General features: G+C 41.7%; 1 protein-coding gene across 1 annotated transcript in view; it reads right to left on the bottom strand.

The window, feature by feature from the left end:
• The window catches only part of MACC1 (MET transcriptional regulator MACC1), a 103,784-nt gene that overhangs the window by 57,154 nt on the left and 26,366 nt on the right, over window positions 1-20,264 (bottom strand). The window lies entirely within an intron of this gene.

Below are 20,264 nucleotides of genomic sequence, written 5' to 3' on the forward strand. Positions count from 1 at the left end.
AACACCCACAATTCATACTCTTTTCCTGAAACCAAGAGAAGAGGGTGGATGTCTACAGTTTCACCCTAGCAAGAAAGAGTAAGTACATGGAAAAGCAAAGCAATTAGTAAATACATATGTATAGCAGGTGGGTATGTCTAAGAACAATTGACAAATATGGACCTATTTCTATAAAAGGAAACAGAAGTGGTTTGGTATTTGCAAAGAAGTAAAAAGGCACCCTCAGTGTTGACAAGAACTAAAAATCTTCATGCCTGCAAATCCTCGTGCAGCCGTGGAACCGGCCCTACCAGATTCTGCTGCCGTGATTCAGAGCGGAGGATGCCTGCCAGCCTAGGGCAGGTGAATGAGGCCTTCCCAGGTGAGGACTAAAAACCTCCCACATCACCGGCCCGATTGCTGTCAGTGGAGCAACAGACATAATGAAGACCTTGTACCCTTCATCTTCCAAAAGGCCCTGGACTTTTTAAAAACGTGCGTTGAAAAATGTGAGCAATACAGAACGCTTGTTGACATTTCCGTCCACTTTCCTTGACATTTCTTCATTTTGTATTTTCCTTCTTTATAATCCAGGACTGTTTCTGATTGCTCAAAATTTAAGAAAAAATAAATTTAGAGGGGGAAAAATAAATTTTAAAACACACATAAAATGAAAGGTGCAATAATTGTTTCACTTCTTTGCAACATTAAGAACACAGAGTATTTCAAACAAAGAAACAAACTAAGAAAACTGTTTCTTCCATTTCGTCAGACTGGATCTGTCTCTAGCCTTTCATTTGCTGTTAGACACAGCCAAGAAGGTGCATCTGACAGACAAGGTCTCAGCTTGGGATGGGCCCGAAAATGTAATGGGAGGAGGATTCAGCTACAGTGAGGAGATACCAGGATAATGACAAAGGAGACATTTCTTTCCCTCTTGTGTACGTTCTCTCCTCCCTCCCTACTTGCCACCTCCCGATAGTAGTCTGGAGCTTCCTGATGCCCAACCTACAAGATCTACCCAGAGCTCTGTTAACAGCCCCTTCAGGTCATCTGCCCGTCCAAACCGCACCACTCCATTCTCCTTCGTCACAGGACCCTCAGTCTCCTTACTAGAACCTAATAATGCGCTCTTCCATCGTTGACATTCCTTGCAAAGACAAATGGTTCTCCATTTCTACAAACCCTACAGGTTTTTGTTCTCCATGCTGTTTCTTCTCCCAGAGATTTTTTTTTTGCCCATCTTTAAGTGCTCAGCTCTTCCACGTCTTTCAATGCTTAATGAAAAACATTCTTCTCTAAGAAGCCTTCCTCACTCTGGCCCTAATCTGAATTATTCCCTCCCTCCTAATAAATTCTGTAATGTTTTACCTAGTCCTTTTATAACAGATTTCATACTTTGGACCCTGTTGTGTGTATATGTGTGTTCACATGGCAACGATGCCTTCTTATTTGAAGGCAATACCTTATTTTATTCCCAACTCACTAACTCAGTAATTTACATGTAGAGTTAGTGAGGATGAACAGAGCTATTAATTCTAAGCTGCATACCTAATGCATTAATACCTAATGCAACCTTTCACTGTCTCAGAAAATATTTGCACTTTAAAAACTCTTGGAATACTGTTACCACTATCCCCCTATGGTGTAGTGTGAGAAGGCCTCCACAACATTTATTTGCAGAAAAGTAAAGTATTAAATCTATCAGTTGAACCCGACAGCACCTGAAATGAAGGTTCTCAGAGATCAGTACAAATTGTTTCACCAGCTCTACCTCTCAGTGAGTGGCTCTCACTACCTCAGTTGCATCTTGGAGAACTGTCCTTGACCTTGTCCATGATTTTTTTTTATCACCAGCTCCAGCATTTCTGGTTTCCTTCCCCTTTTATCTAGCCTCCTGGCTCTGATGTCAAAACTCTGCCCTTTGCACTCCTTTAAATAGTTTAATCACTGATCTTCTCCCACCAGCCCCTCTGGCACCTCCCTACCCCTTACCCCTTACCCACCGCCAGCGAAAGGAAATCTCCCGGCAGTTGGTTCCTCGTGCCTTGGCTTGTACGGGTTTCTCCTGGGCCTCACTCACCCAGCTGTGTCTTCAAGCCACCAGCCACTGGAAAGAAGCAAACCTTCTAGACATTGCTGACACAAAACAAGATTCCTGTTTGCCCTCAGACTTGAAGACAGACTGATGTAAATGGCTGCTGTCTGGACAGTCCTCCCAACTCTTCTCTGTTATATCATGAGGACTCCTAGCCGCTTAGCTGGCCTGTGTGAGTGTAATCTAAGATATCTAAAATGGGGCATGGGTTCATCCTCAACACATGGTGCCAGGTTACTTCCTTAAAGAAGTCTTTTTTGACCCTTTCCTTGCCCCTTACATGTTTCTTGTACTGATTTATATAGTTGTCTGGCTAGGTTGACACTTTGTTCATTTCTCCCCTGAAATAATGATGATTTACAACCACGAGATTTATTGCACCTAAACAATAACTAAAATAGGGACATCGGTTAATTCCCGACGGACATAAAAGGGGTACAGAAAGCCAGTCCCTCCCCCCCACCAGTACGGGAGGAGAAGAAAGTTAGAGTTTGAACGGAGCTCTATGGGGGCCTCAGCAGAAACACCCTGCAGGTTCTGAAGAGCGAGATCTATGGGGAGCAGGGCCTCTGTGTTCAGCCACTCAGACTTCACCACTGCACTGTCTGCCCAGCTGGGAGACGCCCACACCCACCTGTGTGGGAATGCAAAGGTGCTGAGAGGGCCAGTGGACCTGCCAATGCCAAGGGTTAGGGCAAAGAGGCCACACTGTGCCTTCACAACCCCGTAAAAAATTACGGGGATCATCCACAATGGATGGCACTCGTGCATGGTGTTCCAGAAAGGCACACAGGTCCAGCACCAGAATCTAACCAGACTCCCCCACAGCTGGGGACCAGCCGGGACCCAGAGGGCATCACATGGGCTCCAGATGCCCTTCTCTCCCCCACACCACACTGTCATGACCATTATCCCACCATACACTCAGATGCCAACTTGGAGAGAAACCAGTCAAGGAGGGGGAGAAAATGAAAGAGTGAGAATTAAAAAGGACTCACCCAAAAGATCATTTAAGCTAAAAAAGACTGTGATGTACTAAGCTGTGAGTTTAAAATCTGCTTCGCCCAGCTACACTCTAATGGCGACAATCAGCATGGAAGCTGAAGTGTCAGTGACTCACTGTCAGGCCAGCCTGGTAGATAAGGGAGAGGCAAAGCACGTACAACGGCCAACCAGACACAACTCTCGGGGACCTGGAATCAGGAACTGGCGACACAAAGAAGCAGAGACAGAAGAGAGCCCAGGATGGAGGTGACCAGAGGCAGCTGTGCAAACAGTGTCCTGCTCTGGATGTGGCGGTCGCGGCCACGCAGAGTCCAGTCCCAGACTTTGGGTGATGGTTTCTAGAGCGTAGCAGAAACAGCTACTTTATCCAGTAGCTTTACAGTATTTGGGCAGCTGCTCTGGCTTCACAAGCTTTCTGCCTAATTCTCCAGCCTTCCCAGCAATTATGGAACTGCAGTTTGATGTACTGTTTTTTAAAATTTATATTAACCAAAATCATTTACTATTGCTTGGAGCTAAAAGCTCTGAGACATCTAACATAACCCTTACCTCATTGTAGCAGATAGCACCTCTGCCTACCCCAATAGATTTAGATTCCCTCCGATCAAGGACTGGATCTTACTTAGTTTCTATCCGAAAGCTCCACCGTGCCTGGCCAGGGTACATATGCATTGATCTAAATTGGAATGGCCAGTAAAATAAAGAAGTCTTGCTTAAACTTCCTTCTAACTTAAAAATTCTCTGACCACACAGAAGCTCTCAGCGGCTTATTAACACAGAGGCAATTTTTTAATCTTAATGCCACAGCTCATTGAAAGTTTAGACTTTGCCCCCTATCTATCCAGTAGCGAGCAAAGCAAGTGGCCATTCGCACCCAAAGGGGGAAATCAAACACACAAACAGTGGTTTAAATATGCCCAGGGTGTTACTTAATAATTAAAAGGGGATTTTCCTATGTTTTCAATGACCTATGTTAAATGTCATCCATGTTCAGTCCCTGCAGTGCAAATATACCAGAAAGAGCAATAGGAAACAGCCATACCCCCCACATGCTCAGATTTTTCCCAGTGTGAGGTTATCTTGAAAAGAGAAAGGCCACATTTGCAACCTTAAAAGAAAGTTCCCCTTGGAGTTTTTCTCTGTCCTGTTTCAGTATGTATCGGCTCTCAGACCCCTGGGCTGTCTGCCTGTGACATCCGTTTTCTGGTTCACTTTGTCCCTGAGTCATGATCACACTGTGACTTTCTAAAAATAGTTAATAACTGTGCCATTTACCAGTTAATTTCAGTGAATAGCTCAAATTATAGTGAAATGTTAGGGCCAAAGTTAATTTAGGTCAGAATGATCTTGTTTTCCTGGATTAAGAAAGTGAGCCAAGTTGTTCTCACAATTTCATATTTTCCTTCATTACATCTTTCTGGCTCTTTACGGAACCATAGGATGAATCATCCCTAAGCTGACCCCCGGTTTAGAAGTTCATTGGTGTTCTCTTTCATTCGTTGCTTTCAGTATAACACAAGGAAATATGTGCCAATTCTGCGTGACTAGAGATGTTTCCATGCTGCCCTTTCTCTGCCAATCAACAACAGAGAACCCTCTGTGCAGCTTGTGCTAGACTGCCCACTTCTCTACTTGGCTTGGACCCCTGTCCTCCAGCAACAGCAGGTTGAGGCCCCTCAAGTCACATCTTTCGGACCCCATCCTCACATCCATCCTCTTCCCCCCTCTTTCTCTCTTGCCTCTTTCCTTCTTTCCTCTCTTTTTAACAACAGCAGAAAGAACTATGCCAAGGGCTCACTGCTTACATTGGGACCCCTAGTAACCAAGGATGCTACCCGCCCCTCTTAAATTGGACCTTTAATCCCATCTGCAAAGTCCCTTTTGCCATGCCAGGTAACATATTCACACGTTCCAGGAATTAGGATGTGGACTTTTTTGAGGGGCCTTTATTTTGGCTACTACCCTGCATTTCTACCTCAGGAAATGCTCCATACAGTATTTTAGGGGTGGAGTTGGGTCCTGTACAAACTTCCCATTAGAGTTGAGATGCAATATTTTTATGTGCACACAGAACCAGCATTAGGAGAATATATATAATCAAAGAGGTATAAAAAAGTCCCTGTGTCCTCCAAACATCACCTGCCTCTGTTCTGTCACCATTATTTCATAAGAGACCCATGAATCATTTCTAAACGTGATGTGCTCTCAAGAGTAATTCAATTAAGTTAAAAAGATGATATTAAAACCGAAATACACCTGACAAAGGTTCCCAGTGCAAGGACTCATAAACCAACATTTTAGTAGGGGTTAGTTTATGAAATGGGCAGAGTGGGAGAAGGAGAAGGGCAGCATTATATGAGGAGCAGGAATTTGCCTGTATCAGAAAGACTATGAGAAGTGCCTCTCATACCCACATGGAAAAGGAGTGTCTTCCTGTCTCATGAATGACTCTAGCCACAGATGCACAAGTAATTTCTCATGCCTATAACAGGACTCTACTGTCTTGATTGACTACTGATGATTAATCATAGATGACTGGAGTGAAATGTCCATACCAAAGTTGGCCAAACACAAGCTAGACCAGGACTTTCAAACCATATGTTCGGCCTGCCTTTTGGTCATGAATCAATTCGTCAGCATTTCTAAGTGAAGATTGAAGATATGGACATGGAACAGAACAGAAGGGGTAAAAGGGAGTAAATAGAACAAAAATATGTTAGAATAGATTTGAAGGCATTTGACCGAAAAGAGTCAGTGTTGTTTCATGCGTGTTTGTGTGTGTGTGTGTGAGCATATGTTTGTGTATCTGTTTGCATACTGGGTCAAACACAAAATGTTTTCATTTCTGTGGGCAAATCTAAAAGCTACACAGCTAAACGGGGGTCTTATCATGTATTCTGGCATGAGAGCTATGCACTCTCAGGGTTTTGTGGGTTTTTTTACTATTGGATAGTAACTAACTAACCAATCAAATCATGTCTTTTACGACTTGCAAATAAAAAGCTTCAAATAGACTCACAGGCTGTGGAGTGCTGCACAATCAAGATAAACACCTTGACAAAATGGAAAATGAAAACCACAAAGAAGTCAAAAACCTGAGTAATATGTAGAGACCGTGGGAGGAGAGAGCAGCAGAGTGGAGGGCAGGTGATTGGTGGTGACTGTAAAAAGACTGAAAGAAGCAGAATAAGAGAAAGGCTAGTCACAGGAGGGGCAGGACCACGGAGTTCAAAGCATTCATAAATTTACAAGGGCAAGGCGTGATGAGCTGTTAGCCATTCTCACATTCTGCAAATACTTACTGAGCACTTACTAGGTGCCAGAGACTGTTCTGAGAGCTGACAACACTGCAGTGAAGGAAATAGACTCAAATCCACGCCTTCAGGGGGTCTACATTCTACCGAGTTACACACTCAACTATGTTTGAGTTCTTTCTGACTATACAAATGTCACAGCGACTTCCTGTGCTCCCTTTACTTTGTTCTCTGTCCTTTCAACATCCTCATCATTGTATTTCTTGCGACATGAAAGAGCTTAATTAATGTGACCCACATTAAAAAATGATGACTTAGAGTTTTGCCAAAGGCTGGTTCTAAATGTAAAAAAAAAAAAAATCTCACTTGGAAGGGGATGAAGTAAGAGCACATCCTTTACTGCAGATAGATAGCTTTGGGAACAAAAAACGATGGAGGTAAATTAAATATCAAGGTTTCATCACTGTTTCCGATTTACTTATTTGCAAGGGACTTCTTTATTTAGTTACGTATGTTTTAAATGAATTTACTTGTTTTTGTCCCAATAAATGATTCTCTTTTTAAAGAACCAAGAATTACTGATTGGTCAAAATCTGCCAAGTTCTGTCGGTAGTTCTCACTGCAGATCACTCTGCCTTCTCAGGAAACACTCAACATCGATCATCTCTTATTTTCTTTTGTATTTTCTTTTCTATTCCATCCTTTCTCTCATTGGATTCCTTCCTTACTCACACTTCCCTCAAATCTCCCCCATTTTACAAAAACAACAACCTTTTACATCATTCTCCAGCAACCATGACAACCTTTGCTCTCCATCACTGATAAGCTTTTGAAAGAATCTCTTTCTATACACTTGCTGTCAGTTTCCTTATCTTCTTCTCGCTCCTCAGCCCTTTCTACTGTGACTTCTGCCTCCATCCGGCTCTCCTTACGGTCAGTGGATTTTTTTCAAGCTTCATCTTTCTTGATCTCTCAGCACATTTTAACACTGAAGTCAGTCAGAATGACCTAGATTATACTGCAGAACCGAAACAACTCTAAAACCTCAGACTTACCATGACAAAAGTTTCTTTCTTGCTCACTCTACCTGAGGACTTGTAGGAGGGCTTGCAGAAGGAGATTTCGCTTATCTTAATCACTCGGGGCTTTAGACCTTCAGAGAAGCCTCTATGTGGAACATTGCCATTGCCCTGGTAGAGGGAGCACCTGATAAATTTCATATAGGTAAGTACAGCCCAGAATCAACACACATTCTTTTTGTACATAAGTCTTAAGTCCAAACTAAACACATAGCCACACATACCCATGGTCAGCTAGGAAGTAGTGTTACCATCAGTCCCCGTCAGGTTTACCCTCCTAAATGTAACTAATTCCATAGTCCTCTCTCCACATTCTCCGTCACTGCCCTACTCCAAACTACCCTCATCCCTCTCTTGGAATTAAACAATAGCCTAACCGGCCTCTTCTTATCCACTTTAAATGTTCTTGAATCCATTCTTTGTGTTGAATATGAAAACTTTTTTCAAAATGTAAATATAATGCCCCATCTTAAAATTCTTAAATAGCTTTCCCCTGTTGTCAAGGTAAAGCTAAAATCCCTATTTGGCCAGTAAGGTCCTCCATGGTCCTTAACCCCCTTCCAATTTGTCCATTCTCAATAATTTGCTCCTCTCCAGAGGAAACTTCTTGTAGTTCCTGAAATGTTCCAAGTATTCTTCTTCTACCAGAGTCTTTGCACATTTCCTCTAAGTGGAATCGTCTCTCTGCTCCTTCCCTTTATATCTTGCCCACCCACAGGCAAGCCTTGCTTTGAGCATTTGTACAGTTTTCAATTCCATGATGATTTTTGTGAATGACCCATATGTGTTGTTCAGGTGAGCTTCACCAGGCGGGAGCCTATGGTCGTGTGTCTTCGTCACTATTTTCCCAGCTGCCAGCACGGTGGCTGGGATACGGCAGGTGTGTGTCAAACACAGTGTAAGTGTATGAATGGAAAATTTCCTACTTCTTTGTTTATTGAATTTTAGTGGAGTCAATATTCATATCTTTGTTCAAAGTTGCTCAAAAACCAAAAGAAAGAAGAGGGAGTGAGGTCCTTATCACTAGAAAATACATCAATAGATATTTTTTTCAGGAGTAGATGAGAATTTTGCTAAAATGTACTTGCTTTGAGATTCTTAGTGACAACTTCTCTCAAAAAAGAGGCACAGTTGCTGATCCCCAGTTGTAGGTCATGGGCCGTCTCCTAAGGTGATATTTAAGGTAGAGACTAGACACAATTCCAGACAACCGTTTCTACTTTTAAAAAAGTAACTGGAATACTGTTGCAGTGGTTTCTTCCCTTCACCATTCAGAAGAAATTTGTAAATTTCTAAAATAAGAGTTTAAAGTCATGAATGCCATACTTAATACAGGCCTGTAGATTTCACTGAATTTCTGGGAAATGGAGTTAAGTAACCCTTTGTACAAGTGATTACAGTCATGTGTCACCCTACATTTCAAGCTGATAATTTAAGGTAGTCGTCCTAAGAACCGAAGCTGCCAGTATAAAGGAAATAATTTATCTCAATTTGGACACATATTAACTCTTTTAAGTTATCAAGGTTCCTCTGGTGGAATTTTAAATGCTGTTCTACATATATGTTTCTTCACATTCAAAGGGATAATTTGCATGTGAAATTGAGTAATTAAGTTTTCAATAATGGACAAGGTGGAAATTTTACATTTTTCAGATGTAAATCCATATTTAAGGTCTATGCATGATCAATAAAGCATTTTAAAATGGACCTGGCAAAGAGAATTTCAATATATCTAAGGAAGACAAAATATCAAATATGTTTCATACTAAATTCAGAGAGCTATTACATTAATTATTCTGTATAATTAAATTATTCTGAACTTTCTTTTGCACTTTAAAGCATTAGCTTCTTGGAGATACCTTAGTGAATTTTGGTGCTATTATAAAAACATTTTTGCTCTATTAATTTGCCTACAAAATAGATGTCAAAATTTATTAAACAGATTTGCTCCTATTCCATTCATTTTTGCAGAAGGCTAAATCATTTCCTCATTATCTAGGCAAGGCCTTAGTGAATGACATTTTAATGATACACTCCTAGGTATCACGAAAGTTATTAGAAAGGTGCTAAGGTACAGTCTAAAGAGACATTCTTACCATCAGAAGGTTGGAATTTCTCGGGTTAGGACCACCTTCATTTTGCAAATCCATATATTGTTTATCTATATAACACACAACATTGCTGCAGGTCCTGCAACCAAAGGTGACTCAAAGGATTCAGTGGGTGAACCAGGCTAGACCCTGAGTCTCAGGCTTTTAATTCACTGTTTTTCTACTTTACCATAATATCATTTAACATCATCTTATTTCTGGAATAATCAATGTTCCAATACTCTGGACACAATAATACCACATATTTTATTTTATTTTTTTAATATTTCTTTAAAATTTTTTTTTATTTATTTATCTTCAGAGGGGCAGGGAAGGAGAGAGGGAGAGAAATAGCAATGTATGGTTGCCTCTTGTGCGCCCCCCACTGGGAACCGGCCTGCAACCCAGGCATGTGCCCTGACTGGGAATCGAACCACGATCCTCTGGTTTGCAGGCCTGTGCTCAATCCACTGAGCTACTCCAGCCAGGGCTTAATACCACATATTTTAAAATAAATGTTTTGTATAAGTAGTTAGAGGAGCTATTCAGTAAAAAGGAAAAAAATAATTTTCAAAAACAGCATTTGAGGATCAAAAACACTCTAGGGAAATGCTTTAGGATTCCAAAGAAGAAACTCAACGAGAAAAGTCCCTTTCGTATGCACTGGTGGGTAGATGAAAGTAAAAGTTCTGAAATCTGAAAGAGCTCTGGAGCTCATTTGGGTACATTTGCCTGTAAACCACATAATATAAAAGAATATTTCTGGACAATTTAATGGTCTTAGGAGGAAAGTTTGTGGTGTCACCACACAATTTCCTTTTATATTCATGCTGCTAATATTGATTTGCCTATTTGTCTCTCTCCTGACCAACTTTCCCAACACCACTGAGAATGTGGGTGTATCAGAGAAATACTAGATTTGCAAGTAATTCTCAAAGATTCTTTTCACACATAATCTATTTGGGGGGACTGTGGAATGGCATTGGGGGATGGACAGACCCCTGTCTGAGTAGACTGTCATGCTATTTTTTAACAAGTAAAAACTATAGAGAATATAACTATTGTCACAGAAAAATCATCTATGCTCATGCTGTTACAACATTTTCCAAGAGATGAAAATGCAGGGTTTCCCTGTCTAACAGAGGAACTGCTGGATGACAGGGTGATTCTCCTCCACAGTCACCCTCCCTCTTTCTTTCCCAAATGGGCACTGACCCCAGGGCTCTCGGATTGCCCTAGACAGGAAACTCTACCAACATGGATGCAGAGTAACTAGCAAATCACCAGTGTCTAGTGGCTTCCATTAACATTGTGTTTCCAAGCTCCTGAATGTGAAGGAGACTTTCGTGGGGTGGTCTAGGAACCTAACCACTATTTTGAATATTATTTGTTTGAGAGGTTGCATTCCCAGTTCCAAAAAATTGACTTACACAGTTCATAAGGATTTTTAAAAGTATGTGTGGTTTGAGCTCAAGGAATATATGAATAATAGCAATAAAGGTGTGAAGTGGTTTGAAGGAGTAGATGGCATTTCTGACCATTCTTCAAATACTTGTGGGATTTGACAATTTTGCTATAGTAGATAAAACACTAGCATAGAAACCCAAACATCTGGATTCACAACCCAGCTCTTCCACTTTCTATGTAATATGACCTTGACTCAAGGTAGTTAATCTGAGCCACACTTTTCTGAGCTGGAAATGGATATGATTCCCATCCCACCACGTCTCTGGCTGTGAGGCAGCAGAGTACAGTTACAAGACATTGACTTCATAGAGAGAGAAATGGAGGTTTGCATTTTACCTCCCCCATCTACCACGTTAGAGAACAAGTGTGAGTTTCAGCTCTTTACCTTTCAGCATTTGGGGGAGGATTCAAAATATTATGTGCCGAATAAGTTCTGGGCCAATGAATAATTGCAGTGATCAGAAGAGATGTGGAAGGTACTTGAAAATGGTAGAATGTTAGTGAATACAAAGTGTTGTATAGTCAAACATATGAATATGTCCAGTCATAATGCAATTTAGATCACAACTTGAAATCATAATGTATACTAAACTTGATGCTTGTTTGCTATCTATGTGCCTGACTACAATAACTGAATTTAGGCCGTCAGAGTCAGGGTTTTTGTTTATCTTCATTATGATTTTATTTCCAGTCCCTGCAGCAGTATCTGGTGCTCAGTAATATAATAATGTTTGCATAGCATGCCCATGCCAGGAATCTCATCTCTATAATGACCCATGAGCTAATGACCCATGTGCTGTGATTAGCCTCAATTTACAGTTAAGGAAACTGTGGCAATGATCAATCTCACAGCCAGCAAAGAGCAGAGTCAGGATTTGAACTCAGAGTCCATTCTCCTAAAGGCTACAATTTACTGACTGTACATATTTGTTAAATAAATGAATGAACCACCATCTTCTTCTATCATCGTCTGTCAATAACTAAACGACAAAAACATTAAGAGTATGATGTTAGTTAGGCTCATTTTACAAAGAAGGGTCATCAATTCCTTTTGTGTTCCTACAAAGAGACCAAGAAAACCTCTTTGGAGTATTAAGGAGAAAATGAGCCCATTTTCTAAGCATGCCTGAGGCCAGGTTACAAAGGGCAGTGAGAGGCAAAGAGGTTGCCACTGAGTCTTAGTGGGCTCTGGATAAAATGACTTGTGACACTTTCTCCTCCAATTCGACCCCACAGAACACATTTATCTTATGCCTCTGGTAAAGCTGTGGGGGTGAACCATGTTCAACAGACGAGTCTGGCACGTGGGGCTCTCTCTCCCAGGGAGCAGACCCCAAGCAAGCTGCTGGAGCTCACTTCAAATCTAGGTAGTATAGATCACAGTTCCTAGATTGTATTCTCGCACTACCATTCTGCGGGCTCAGGCACCTTTGGGAATTTCACTTTCTCTAGTAAGAAGTAAGCATTCTCTGGCCTTGACAGTACTTGCCCGCAAGGTCAGCTGTGAAAAAAGCTGTGTGACCTTACAGAATACAAACTTCTCAGCCTCAGTTTCCTTAATAATAATTGCATTTTCTGAATTAGAGGTCTGTTCTGTACCAATGTGAAATAATGCATCAGTAACTATAAATTGCTAGGCAAATGTAAATAAGATTGCTGCTTTCTTAGATACTGAAATGACATAGTGGCTAAAGGTGGAGGGCAGGCCCAGCACTGCCCGTTCCAAACCTGGCTCGTAATCCACGTGATCTCGGACCCTCCTGTGACCAGAAGTGATGGCAATAATACTTTATCATTAGAAGTTTGCAAAAGTGAAGAGAGTTAACACATGGAATGTTCCTACAACAGTGTCTGGCACGTTATGACAATGTCTTAACAGATGTTAATTGCTGTTTATAAAATTGACATGCATTACTTAAATATAAATGTTTGTGAGGTTTCCTTCCATCCCTAATAAATATTTTCATTCTGTAAACTCTTCCTGGTTTATTTTGACTTCATTCATCATCGAAATATGAATGTCTTTTACATTTATAAATAACTCTTAATCATTCTAATTTTGAATTTCATAAAGGACCCTTAAGTTCTCAAAAACATAATAATTTGTTCTTTTTTTGAGGCTCCTGTGTTCTATGAAGGACCCAGATGCTCAGGTGAGAGTGAACCTAATGACTTAGAGAATTTACATCTCAATCATACAATTCATCATCCTTATTCAAGCTTATTAGAGCTTTCCATTGCAGTTTAATGCATTAGCTAGGAGGGTGGGGCAAACGGAGGCTTGGATAACATGCCAAATTGATATTTTCATATTTGACTATTCTAAAAAGCCTTGGAATCTATTACCAGTGAGTGTCTTCAGTCAACTCTATCTGTAGATTAGCAATGTTCTTTACATCTGAACTTGTATTTCCAACTATTTCTAGGAACTAGTACCTAGATGGTTATTAGGAAACTTAACTGTGTTACTATTAAATTAGCTTCTTTTCCAAAATTATGTCTCCCTTCTGGCCCCCATCTTGGTAATGATACCATCATTCACTCTGCTGTGTGGATACCATCTGAGCATCATGGACTCCTCTCTCTCACTCCACAAGACCTCTTGATACTGCCGCCAAATATTTCATCCTTCACTTTCCAGTCCCTCCCCTTTTTCAGATTAGGTGCTTATGGCCACCTGTGGGCTGTAGTAAGTGGCACCGAAGTAGGCTACTTGCCTTCAATACCTTATTTTAGTGTTTTAAAAATATTTCATTGTTTTCTTAAGCCCAAATAAAATAGTATTACAGAGCAAAATCAGCTGTATTTTTTGAACCTAGGAATATTTTATAATTTCTGTCTTGTACCATGGAGAAAATTCTCCTTAATACTTTATGCCAACAATAACTTACATTCTGATCATATCACTTCCCTGCTCAAATGTTTTGAAAGCTCCCTTTTACACAGAGTATAATGCTGAAGTTCCTCCTCAGTGTGGCATCCAGGACACTTCACAGTCTGAACCAGCATACACTTCCTGCTCATCTGAGCTGTTCTCTCCACACGCCGTCTACTTTCACCACACAGGACCCCTTAGTCCTGGTACGCAAGTTTGCATTTGTTCACACGACTTCGTCCTTACTCAATTTTGTTCTCTCTGTCTTTCTTTCCCATCTTTATTCATTCTTCAAAACCTATTCATTCTTCTAAAAAGTCTCCTTCTCAGGGAAATCTACTTGACATTTCCTTCCTTTTTGAGGAATACATTTCTGTGTTGTCACAGCAATGAAATAGCCATTACCACATTAATTTTAAAATTATCATTGCCCTGGCTGGTGTAGCTCAGTGGATTGAGTGTGAGCTGTGAACCAAAGGGTCACCGGTTCGATTCCCAGTCAGGGCACATGCCTGGGTTGCAGGCCAGGTCCCCAGTAGGGGGCATGTAAGTGGCAATCACACATTGAGGTTTCTCTCCCTCTCTTTCTCCCTCCCTTCTCCTCTTTCTAAAAATAAATAAAACCTTTAAAAAAAAGGTTACATACTCAAAAAATAAAATTATTGTTAAAGTGTTTATGTTTATTAAGCTACATTATCAGCTTATTATGGAAAAATGGTGTTTCTTGCCTCTGGGCCCTAGATTCTCAGATACAGTGCTCGAGGCAAAGGTAACCTACAGACATCTAACTGGGAAGCATAATCTCAAGGAAGCTACAGTGAAGGAGAAAGTAAAATGATTGTAGAAAAGGAGTGAGGCAAATACTATACGATTTGTTACTGAATCAGACCAGGCCATCTAAAAAAAAGAAAGGTGAGTAATGAATCTATTTATTCCCCTCTTCTCTCTTTCGTGAGTCAAGTCACCATACCTCCAAAATGTGTTGCCCCGGACCTTAGGGCAGCCACTGGGCCAGCCCGAGCCTCCATGGGTGCAGTCAGACTAAACCAGGAGCTGGAAGTGAGCTGAAGGCTCCCATCAGGCGTGGCCTCATCTCCTGCCAGGGGAGGCAGAGGCAACCACTGTTGCTCAAAAATCAGGGGGTTACTTGATGGCCTTGATGACTAGAGGAAAAGTGTAAGTCATAAGAAGGCAGATGTTGCCAAACGTGTCTCGGTGAGGGGGACACATGAACTGGGACCAGCCCCCCTCTCCTTGTGCCCTGGTGCATCCCATGGTTAATGTGTAGTAAGTGCTCACTGCATGGGGAACAGTGTGGTCATCATCTTCACTACTATCAAATATCTCCTGAGGCAAAGCCAGCTTGCTGACATTTTACTTGGGAATACAACTACAGAGAAGTAATGTGTATTGGGTATCACTCAGGACCAAATACCATATGAAGCCCTTTTTCTCCTGCATGTGACTCTTTTATTCTGATCTTCCCAATATTGTCTAACAAGTATTTCAGACACCTTTATTTTATAGATGAAGAAACGGAGGTAGTAAATTTCTCATCCAAGGTCACATAGCTATTAAGTCATAGAGTCAAGATTCCAATCCAGGTGGCCTAACTCCAGAGTCTCAGCTTTCCCAAATATGCTCCCCAGCTCCCCAACATATTCCCTGACACCCACGTGCCACTCTACTGAAGGAGGTCAGTACAAGAGTGGGTGGTGACCACAGCTCACAGCATTCCTCATACTGCAAAGACACAATGACTCAGCAAGCTCCTCTCCACAGCCTGCAACAGCACACAGTGTCACAACCCTCCTCAGATCCAGTATGGGCCAAACATGTCCTGACATCTAGTCGTAAAAATTCATCACTAGAGACTCAGTGGTTTTTAATTCCCAGGTCAAAATAGGACAAACAACTGACCTAAGCTGTTTCTTCAGAAACCTGGTTTGGCAGTGTCTGTGGACTGACTGCTGTTGAGTCACAAGGGGTCTGTTTACCCTCTTCCTGAGGCGGGGGTGGGATTCGCTCTGCCTGTGGCTGGGTTTCTTCTGTGTAGTTGAATTTCTCTGGCCATCAGACATGCCCTGCCTTTGACCTCCCAGGGTGGTGGTTGGGCTGCCCCCACCTAGGCCCTGTCCTGACGGCAGGGGAGGAAACAGTGGAGTGATTTCAGAGCTAAGTACCTCATCAGCCAAGGGGTCTGATCCCTGTCACACTTCAGTACAGCTCTCCGGGAGAAGTATATTTAATCTCAGAAACGTTGACTAAAGGAAGCCATTTATTGTACTTGAAGACTGATTACGGCTTTGTTTGATGTGCAAAATGTGCCTCTCTTAACAGCCTCCATGAATTTCATATTTCCACCTCGACATTATAGAGCAAAAATTTTACCAAGCTGCTACCTTCTTGCCCTTTCCAGTAGTAAACATGTCTCAGTCTGTGTGAGAAACATGAAAGTGTTGTGGCTGGATTCAGAAAGAATTATATAAATATATAAATATATAATTATATAAATGTAATTATATTTATATATGAGAAAGAATGTAATTGTATATGGTTATATATATATAAGAAATAATTATATAAATATAAATATATAATTATATAAACACACACATACACATATATCCGCTTGTTTTTGTGACCAAACAAAATAGTAAAAGGCTGGATACAAATCCCAATGACTAAAAGGTTGCAGGAACTTCAGACCTGCTACATTCCTCGCTTTACTTGAAACGATCTGCAGAATGACAATTTGAGGAGGTACAGACTTATCGTGAAGTCTTTAATATTTAAGCCACATCCTTTGTACCCCCGTCACACCCTACGTAACACAGACGCGGCGGGTGAGAGCCCGGGTGAGAGCCCGGAGTCCTGCACTGCTGCTAGCTGACTGCAAATTCCCAGTCTTTCCAACCCTCACTTGCCCCACCTGAAAAATGGAAATAATAAAAATACCCACTTTCTAAGACCATTGGGCAGGTTAATTAGCTGTATTTATAAAGTGCTTAGCATGTGTAACTCAAAGGTAGTTGACCATTGTCACACATGTAGGTAGATACCAGGGATTCCTTAAAAATATATACTGACTTAGATTTTTTTGGCTGCTATCTTCATCAATAATGTTTAAGATCTTAAGAACAAGGAAGAAGCAAGAAACTGAAAGTCAACTGAATTAATATGAATAAAGAATTTTTAAAGGAAACATTAGCATCTTATTGGAAAAAATTTTGTAATGAACAAACACAGAAGTGGTTGTTGAAGTTCTAGAAATTCCAGGGGTCTGAACTAGAAAGCTGTGAATAAACCTTCAACCCTAGAGAATACTAAAGACTATATGGGGAGAAAAATAGAAAAACCCCACTAAAGAGAATATTAAGGAAGTTACAGGATATGTGAAAAGAATTAGAATAAAGTGGCATGGGGATTTAAATAGATGAAAGGGTTTCAAAAGAACATTTCCTTCATCCACCTAAATAAATATTCATTGCATGTTTAGTATATGCAAGGCTCTAGAGAAACAGGATGATGCAACATGCCCTCTGCCTTTAAGAAAATGTCCATACTACAACAGGATTATTATAGCGGAAATCCGTGCAAGGAAAGGGGAGGGAGCACCTCGACCTGCTTGGCAAGGGGCTGGCGAGGTGCGTAGTAACTGGCTGGGTAGCACGAAAGTCAGGGCACCCCTGGCAGACAGACCTGGGCACACAAAGCCACGGAGGCTTGTAATAACCTGGCACACTGAAGGAACTGCAAGTGTGAGGCTGAGTTGAGGCACACAGTGTGAACCAAAGAGTGGGCAGCAGTTCTTCCTTTAGGGCCCTGGCATGCTCCTTGAGCTCCGTTCAGAAGGCTTACTCGGCTGCACCGCATGCACGGGTTCTAGCCATTCAAGTCTCAGCTGAAACGACACACTCCTAGAAAAGTTTTTCAAACCATACAGCTCAACTGAACCACCCTGTCACTCTTTGGCAAATAGCCCCAGTTTCATTCTGTGAATGGACTTCATCAATATTTTTTAATTTCCCTTATTGGCTTCTCTGTTTGTTTGTTTACCAACGATTTGTCCTTAGTAGTTCTTCCAACGCGGGCACCTGTCTTGTTCACTGCCGCATCCTCACTGCTATAATCCTGCCTACCACAAAGTAGACAAGAAATATGGCGTTAATTAATGGAGTAGCCTGGACATGTAATTGAGGGACAGAGCATGAGGGGGTTGTAAGCCATCAAAAGACTGTGTGAGGAAGCACTGATGATTAATGAGTAGACAAATGTATATACTTGAATTGCTGTTAGAAGTTCACTTTTTTGATTATGTAGAAAATGCACTTCAGACTAGTTTGAAATCTACTGAAGTAATCCAGGACACTTACAGTGAGGGACCAAAGAAATTGCTGATTAAAAACAATTTATACTTGAACGGTCCTGAGGGTGAGGAGACCTGAGGGCACAGGAAGAATCTAGGGTGACTCTCAGGTTCACTCAGTTGAGAACTGAGTTTTCTAAGTTTTAGGGAAGTCAGTAGTGCCCAAAGAACATGCAAACAGAGGAAAAGCTGTGGCAATGTTTAGTGGGGGGTGGAATAAGTCTCATCTGCTACCAGCAATAAACAGTGATGGCTGTTGGGGGCTGCTCCTGTCTTCACCTGAACCCCGCCTTGCCATGAGGGGATTCTCACAGATGTGTGTGAACACACGGCCGGCAGGAGCATGCTCTGTCCACACCAGCTTCCTGTAGTCACCCCTCTGGCCAATAAGCACACACACCAGCAGCAGCAAGAAGCACTTCAGGAGCAGCCCAAGAAATGCAGGAGGCTTGGAAGAAGTCATGTGGTCAACTGGACAGAGAATCCCAGAGTCCTGGGTCCCTGGCTAAGGGGGTATCATGGGCTCTGCCTGGTCCATCCCCATGGCCTTGAAGATGCCTTGACCAATGGGAAGCACACACAGCAGGAAGAGGACAAGAGCAAGGGGTCCAGGGCAGAGGTCACTTCTAGCAGGGCCTAAAAAGGATGGATTGAAGGAGAAACTCCTGAACTCATATCCCGTCATCCTGAAACTCCACAGAAGTAAAAGTAAACAGTCTCCCTCCCAGAAGTCCCAAGCAAGTCTGGTCACAAGCCCATCCAGCTGCAGGCACCAATCACTTTGGCCAGGAGGAATGTGATCAACTGTTTGACTTAACCAGGGTCCACTGCATCCTAGGGGAGGGGTGTGAACCCCATGATCTGAGAAGGGGAAGGTGGTGGGTGGTAGGTGAGATAAGGTGAAAGGATGCTGAAGGGCAATGACTTTCATGCATGCATTACAGATGGACATGAACTCAGATTCCAGGGTGTTATGGAGCAGAAAGCAGAAAGGAATTGCAATGTATGAAGCAGCATGAAGTGGCCATGAAAAGAAAAGAAAAACATAATTACAGCAAAAAAACAGGGATAAGGTCTGATGGTAGTTTTTCAAGGTAGGGAAACTCTGTGCATGTTTGAATGTAGGGGAGGGCTTAAAACTGGAAAGTACATATAACACTTGTGGTTAAAAAGGGGGAAGGGATGGTGGAAAGAATGGGAAGAAACTAGTCAAAGAATATGCATGAATGACCCACGGACATGGACAACAGTGTGGGGATTGACTGCAGGGGTGTGGGCTGAGCAAAGGAGGACAAAGGGGAGAAAACTGGGACAACTGTAATAGAATAAACAAGAATTTTTAGAAAGCGTAGATTTGTGGTTTAGCAGGCCGGGGGGTGGAGCTTGCATTTTGCATTTCAAACAAGCTCCAAGGTGACCCTGCTGCTTCAGGGACCCCACCCTGAGAAGCAAGGATATAGAAAATTAAGTATCAGAGAAAGAATTGGATTGAGGTTGTGTCAAAGAAAGGAGAGATGAAAACCAGAGATTCGCAGACAGTGCTCCCCTCCAGCCCCTATAGGAGCCATTTCCCCAGCAGACAGGCACAAGGCAGTATTGTAGAGTAATCTGGGCATATTCCAACATTCTTTAAAGAATATTCTGACTAGAGGCTCACTTACTATAAGCATAAAACAGAAAGGTTGATCTCCTCACTCTCTGGTCTTTCCTAAGTCCACACTCAATGAAAACATGGCTTTCATGTGTGTGTGCACACATGTGTGTGCTTAGGGCATGTGTGCATGTGTGTATATATGGAGTTCTTTTAACAACCTAGAAGCTGACCATATTTTCAACCACATTGTTGGTGGTTCCTCATGAGTTAATTTTCAATCAGTCATATAAAGAATGAAACTGAGTGAGTTAGAGATTCATAAAGTCTTCATTCTATACCTCAGAGGTCTGAAAACCATAAAAATTTGCCAAGTAATGAGGTATCAGCATCTTAGGGTGACAATACTAAAAAGTACCTTGTTAAAATAAGGAAGTAATCATTAGTGAAAATCTAT

The sequence above is a fragment of the Sturnira hondurensis genome, unplaced genomic scaffold (assembly GCF_014824575.4).
Source record: "Sturnira hondurensis isolate 20B ecotype Veracruz unplaced genomic scaffold, ASM1482457v3 Scaffold0008897, whole genome shotgun sequence".
NCBI classification, from domain to species: Eukaryota; Metazoa; Chordata; class Mammalia; order Chiroptera; family Phyllostomidae; genus Sturnira; species Sturnira hondurensis.